General features: G+C 42.4%; 1 pseudogene; it reads right to left on the bottom strand.

The window, feature by feature from the left end:
- Nucleotides 1-4,969: 4,969 nt before the first annotated feature.
- Nucleotides 4,970-5,617, bottom strand: LOC123747953 (polyadenylate-binding protein 2 pseudogene; annotated as a pseudogene).
- Between the last annotated feature and the right edge of the window lie 851 nt (nucleotides 5,618-6,468).

The following is a 6,468-nucleotide window of genomic DNA, read 5'->3' as shown; positions in this document are numbered from 1 at the left end:
GCCCAAGTTGGACTGCCCTCCTCAGCGCAATCGCCTCCTTACGTCACCTTTGTCAACATAAAACGTCATTAGCTAGACAAAGAGTATACTAGGTGACCATAGAATTCCACCCATCCACCGGGGAATTGAAATTGTACTTGTAGTCGCAACCTAGATGGCTCTGATCTAGATACGCCACCTACCAGAGGTCATCCTTATCCACCTCATCTTCTAACTGAGGCAGGAAACCGGAGCTCTTCACCGATGTCACGCCACCACCAACAGATTACGTTGTCTGCATTGCACCCAATAACGGGGAGTTGGAATGCAGGTTCATAGATGGCGCAGGAATGGCTACTCCCCACTCCAGCGATGGTGTCGACACCGTAACACTATATACTCCAGGGCTATATAGTCGAACTGACTCTGCGCTTTCTCCTGATAATTCCCTTCCCTTCAAAACAGGGGGCTTCGACACCTATTCAAACTTATTTAGTTGCAAAATCAATAAATTATGATGAAGACCTGAAAGAGTCCTTTAGAGAGGCTCATTCATTAGCATAAAAGGAATTTTCACGACCAAAGTGAATCTGGACCCGGTGAATACCTGCCCGAGGTGAGCCACCCACAGAGGAGTCCCACTTGGCAGGTGCACCCAGGTCTTGTGCTCCCAAGGTCTGGTACACCCAGGTCTTGTGCTCCCAAGGTCTGGTACACCCAGGTCTTGTGCTCCCAAGGTCTGGTACACCCAGGTCTTGTGCTCCCAAGGTCTGGTACACCCAGGTCTTGTGCTCCCAAGGTCTGGTACACCCAGGTCTTGTGCTCACAAGGTCTGGTACACCCAGGTCTTGTGCTCACAAGGTCTGGTACACCCAGGTCTTGTGCTCACAAGGTCTGGTACACCCAGGTCTTGTGCTCACAAGGTCTGGTACACCCAGGTCTTGTGCTCACAAGGTCTGGTACACCCAGGTCTTGTGCTCACAAGGTCTGGTGCACCCAAGGTCTGGTACACCCAGGTCTTGTGCTCACAAGGTCTGGTACACCCAGGTCTTGTGCTCACAAGGTCTGGTACACCCAGGTCTTGTGCTCACAAGGTCTGGTACACCCAGGTCTTGTGCTCACAAGGTCTGGTGCACCCAAGGTCTGGTACACCCAGGTCTTGTGCTCACAAGGTCTGGTACACCCAGGTCTTGTGCTCACAAGGTCTGGTGCACCCAAGGTCTGGTACACCCAGGTCTTGTGCTCCCAAGGTCTGGTGCATCCAGGTCTTGTGCTCCCAAGGTCTGGTACACCCAGGTCTTGTGCTCACAAGGTCTGGTGCACCCAGGTCTTGTGCTCCTAAGGTCTGGTACACCCAGGTCTTGTGCTCCCAAGGTCTGGTGCACCAGGTCTTGTGCTCCCAAGGTCTGGTGCATCCAGGTCTTGTGCTCCCAAGGTCTGGTACACCCAGGTCTTGTGCTCCCAAGGTCTGGTGCACCCAGGTCTTGTGCTCCTAAGGTCTGGTACACCCAGGTCTTGTGCTCCCAAGGTCTGGTGCACCAGGTCTTGTGCTCCCAAGGTCTGGAACACCCAGGTCTTGTGCTCACAAGGTCTGGTGCACCCAGGTCTTGTGCTCCCAAGGTCTGGTGCATCCAGGTCTTGTGCTCACAAGGTCTGGTGCACCCAGGTCTTGTGCTCACAAGGTCTGGTACACCCAGGTCTTGTGCTCACAAGGTCTGGTACACCCAGGTCTTGTGCTCACAAGGTCTGGTGCACCCAGGTCTTGTGCTCACAAGGTCTGGTGCATCCAGGTCTTGTGCTCCCAAGGTCTGGTACACCCAGGTCTTGTGCTCACAAGGTCTGGTGCACCCAGGTCTTGTGCTCCCAAGGTCTGGTGCACCCAGGTCTTGTGCTCCCAAGGTCTGGTGCATCCAGGTCTTGTGCTCACAAGGTCTGGTGCACCCAGGTCTTGTGCTCACAAGGTCTGGTGCACCCAGGTCTTGTGCTCACAAGGTTTGGTGCACCCAGGTCTTGTGCTCACAAGGTCTGGTGCACCCGGGTCTTGTGCTCACTGCTCTGGCAGTTGCTGCATCTTGACAGTATTTCGTGAGCTGTCTGACATGCAAATTTGTGACATTTGTGTCCACAACCAGTGATCACACGTCAAAACACTCGTAACATCAAGGACAACAAAGAAAACACCATTAAACACAAGGACAACTAAAATACCACTGTTGTTCGATAGTGTTATTGTAGTTGTCCTTGTGTTTAATGGTGTTTTCTGTTCAAGAACACAAGAACAACAAGGATAACACAATTAGACACAAGGAAAACAAGAACAATACCATTAAACACACGGACAACAAGAATATCACCATTAAACACAAGGAAAACAAAGATGACACCATTAAACACAAGAACAACAAGGATATCACTATTGAACACAAGGATATCAAAGATAACACAATTAAACAGAAGGAAAACAAAGATACAACATTAACAGAAGGATAACACACGGATAACACAATTAAACACAAGACAACAATGATAACACCATTAAACACAAAACAACAAAATGACACGACTGAACCAAAGAACAACAAGGAAAACACTGTTGAACACAACGACAACAAGGATAACACTCTGGAACACAAGGAAAACAGGTGATAACATTATTTAATACAAGGTCATATAAAACACTATAACACAAGGACAACAATGATAACACCATTAAACACAAGGTTAACAAAAATAACTATTGAACACAAGGACAACTAGGATAACACCATTAAACATAAAATTAACACCATTAAACACGGACAAAAAATTAACATCATTAAACACAACGACAAAAAATTAACACCATTAAACACAAGGACAACAATAATAACACCAATAAACACAAGGACAACACCATTAAACACAAGGACAACAAAAAACACTTTTAAACACAAGGACAACAAAGATAACACCATCAAACACAAGGAAAACAATGAGAACACCATTGAATCAACGAAACCGAGGATAACCTCATTACTTACAAGGACCACATTGATAACACCATTAAGCACAACGATAAAACAAGGATAACACCATTAAACACGAGGACAAAAAATAACACAAGGACAACAGGGATAACACGATTAAACACAAGGACAACAATGATAACAAGATTAAACACAAGGACAACAAGGATAACACCAGTAAACACAAGGACAACAATGATAACGCCAATAAACACAAATACAATAAGGATAACACCATTAAACACAACAATAACACAAGGATAAAACCATTAAACATGAGGACAACAAAAATAGCACCATTAAACACAAGGACCACTAGGATAACACCATTAAACCCAGAGACAACAATGATAACACCATTAAACACAAGGATAACACCAGTAAACACAAGGACAACAATGATAACACCATCAAACTCAAGGACAGAATGGATAACACCATTAGACACAAGGACAATAATGATAAAACCATTAATTTAAACCATTAAACTACAAGGATAACGCCATTAGGCACAAGGACAATTATAATACCATTAAACGCAAGGACAACAATGATAACACCATTTCACACAAGGATATCAATGATAACACCATTAAACACAACGATAGCACCATTAAACACAAGGACAACAAAAATAACACTATTAAACACAAGGGCAAGAAGGATAACGCTATTAAACACAAGGACAACAACGATAATACCATTAAACATAAAGACAACAAGGATTACACCATCAAACACAAGGACAACAACAATAACATTATTAAACACAAGGACGACAATGATAACACCATTAAACACAAAGACAACACCATTAATCACAAGGATAACAAAAGTAATACAATTAAACACAAGGACAACAATGATAACACCATTAAACACAAAAATTACACAAGGATAACACCATTAAACAAAAGGGCAACAAAAATAACACCATTACTCACAAGGACAACAATGATAACACCATTAAACACAGAAATTACTCAAGGATAACACAATTAAACACAAAGACAACATGGATAACACAATTAAACACAAGGACATATGGATAATTACATATGGATAATAATCATGTTAATGATTAATACCCTCAATCATTAAACACAGGGACAACAATGATAACACCATTAAAAACCATTAAACACAAGTACAACAATGATAGCACCATTAAACTCAAGGACACCGAGGATTACTCACAAAGACAACATTGATAACACCATTAAACACTACGATAACACCATTAAACACGAGGACAACAAAAATAACATTTTTAAACACAAGGACAACACCATTAAACACAAGGGCCACAAAAGGGCAAAGTAACTCTACATTGTAGAGCTCATTGTTGTTATCCTTCATATCCTCGTGTTGTGTTGTCTATGTAATTCAATGGTGTTATCCGTTTGGTCCTCGTGTCCACAAATGTGATCTTTGCAGTTCACTGGTTCTATAATTGTTGAACTCGTATTATTCTCGTTGTCTTTTTGTTCTCTGGTGTTATACTTGTGTTATCCTTCTTGCCCTTTGGTGTTATACATTTTCCCTTGTGGTCATCGGTGTTACGGCCTTACTAACCGGGTTCTTTTAATTTCAAACAGTCCATCTTGACCCACATATCACAGTAAGAAGGTTATCGTGAATAACCGAATTCAATTACTGGCTCACAATAGCCCATGCTACATGGACATTATGTTCAGAGTAACTGAATCTAAAACAACAAGTGCTAAATCTGAAGAAATGGTTTCGATTTAAAGTGTATATATTGGATCAACTTATGGATAATGTATAAAGTTTACACCTATTCAATAAAACGCTATTAATGGTATGTAAAACAAAACATTTTCAATAAATCTTTATTGATTATTTACATAGCCTTTCTATTTTCTAATAAAAATTTATATAATTTGATTTATGCACATATAAAAAGTCAATATCGTTTAGTAAAGCAGAATCTCCAACCGTCTGCATTTCTTCCATTATGTCCATTAATAAGGGCTGTAGAAGACCTTCCGGCTTCTGTATGGTGGTCTCATTGGTCGATATCCAGAATAAAAGTTTCGTGGCCCACGGTCAAAAGCCCTTATGACACGTGGAGGAGGTCGATTGCTGGTGGTAATACCTGGCCGGTTTGAGCGCTTAGGCCTTACCTTAAGTTGCCGGCCTCTGAAGAGTGAGTCATCCAGTGCCATGGCCACCTCAACTGAGTCTTTTTCTGCAAACTCCATATATGCGAAGCCCTTTGGGTGGCCATTATATTTATTTGTAAGTATAGTAACTTTGTTCACGAAACCACATCCCTGAAAGTGTTGAGCAAGTTCTTCAGCTGTCGTCCCATAGTCAACATTACCCACATATATGGAACGACCATCCACTTCTATCTTTTCTTTAGTAGACATATTGAATGGTAATGTTGCTCCTGCAGCGCCTGGAGGTTTATCCAAAGTCACTTGTTTTTTCACCTTTGTTTGACTTTGACGAATTGCCTTCAGAACTTCTTCCATTTTACTGACATAAGCTTTAATTTCCACCAGCTTTGTTTCAATTGACGTGTCCTCGTCTCTGCTACATTCAGAGCTCTCGTCATCGTCGTCGCTACAATCAACATCATCATAAATCAGTTCTTCATCTTCCATTGTCACAGTAAATAGAGTTGACTGGGATATGACAAGGAATAGTGACCAATGCACAGTTGATGAGAGGTTGGAGAATAACTAAAATTTCTGATCGCGTCGTGATAATATGAGGCTGTAATGAGCAGTCCGGCCGGTGGTACGGCTAGGTTGTGGCAGACCCAAGGTGTTGCCTCTGGCTGAGGTGTGTTGAGAATGGTCCCATGCAGAGTCAGAAGGCCTTATATTCTCATACACCTGACGTGGTTTTAACGACCACGTGTATTTGTCGACGGGGGAGTGCCTAATTCTGTAAAACCTGCGGACGTCTTTTAAAAAATAAGAATCAAGGAAATTGCAGAAGGCCTATTGACCCATACGAGGCAGCTCCTGTTTATATTCACCCAATCCCATTCATATATATTTCCAACCTACGCTTGAAATCATCAAGAGATCCTATTTCTATTATGTTATGTGGAAATTGGTTCCACAAAACAACAACCCTGTTACCGGACCACTATTAACCCAGGTCTTTCCTAAATCTAAACTAATCCAATTCATAAACAAATCCACGAGGGCCGAGACGAGAATTCTAATTTACGCCCAGGATGATCCTAGACGCTGCCTTACCCATTGTCCCCTGTTCTTATGTTCTATACGAGGCAGCTCCAATTTATAACCACCCTTTCCCACTCATATACATGTCCAACCCACGCTTGAGACAATCAAGGGACCCCACCTCCACCACATTACGTGGCAATTGGTTCCACAAATCAACACCCCCTGTTACTGAACCAGTATTTACCCAAGTCTTTTCTAAATCTAAACATAACCAATTTATATCGATTGTTTCGCGTACTGTCTGGTCCATACGA

The sequence above is a fragment of the Procambarus clarkii genome, chromosome 10 (genome assembly GCF_040958095.1).
Source record: "Procambarus clarkii isolate CNS0578487 chromosome 10, FALCON_Pclarkii_2.0, whole genome shotgun sequence".
Classification (NCBI taxonomy): domain Eukaryota; kingdom Metazoa; phylum Arthropoda; class Malacostraca; order Decapoda; family Cambaridae; genus Procambarus; species Procambarus clarkii.
This window is presented reverse-complemented; position numbering and strand designations above follow the sequence as displayed.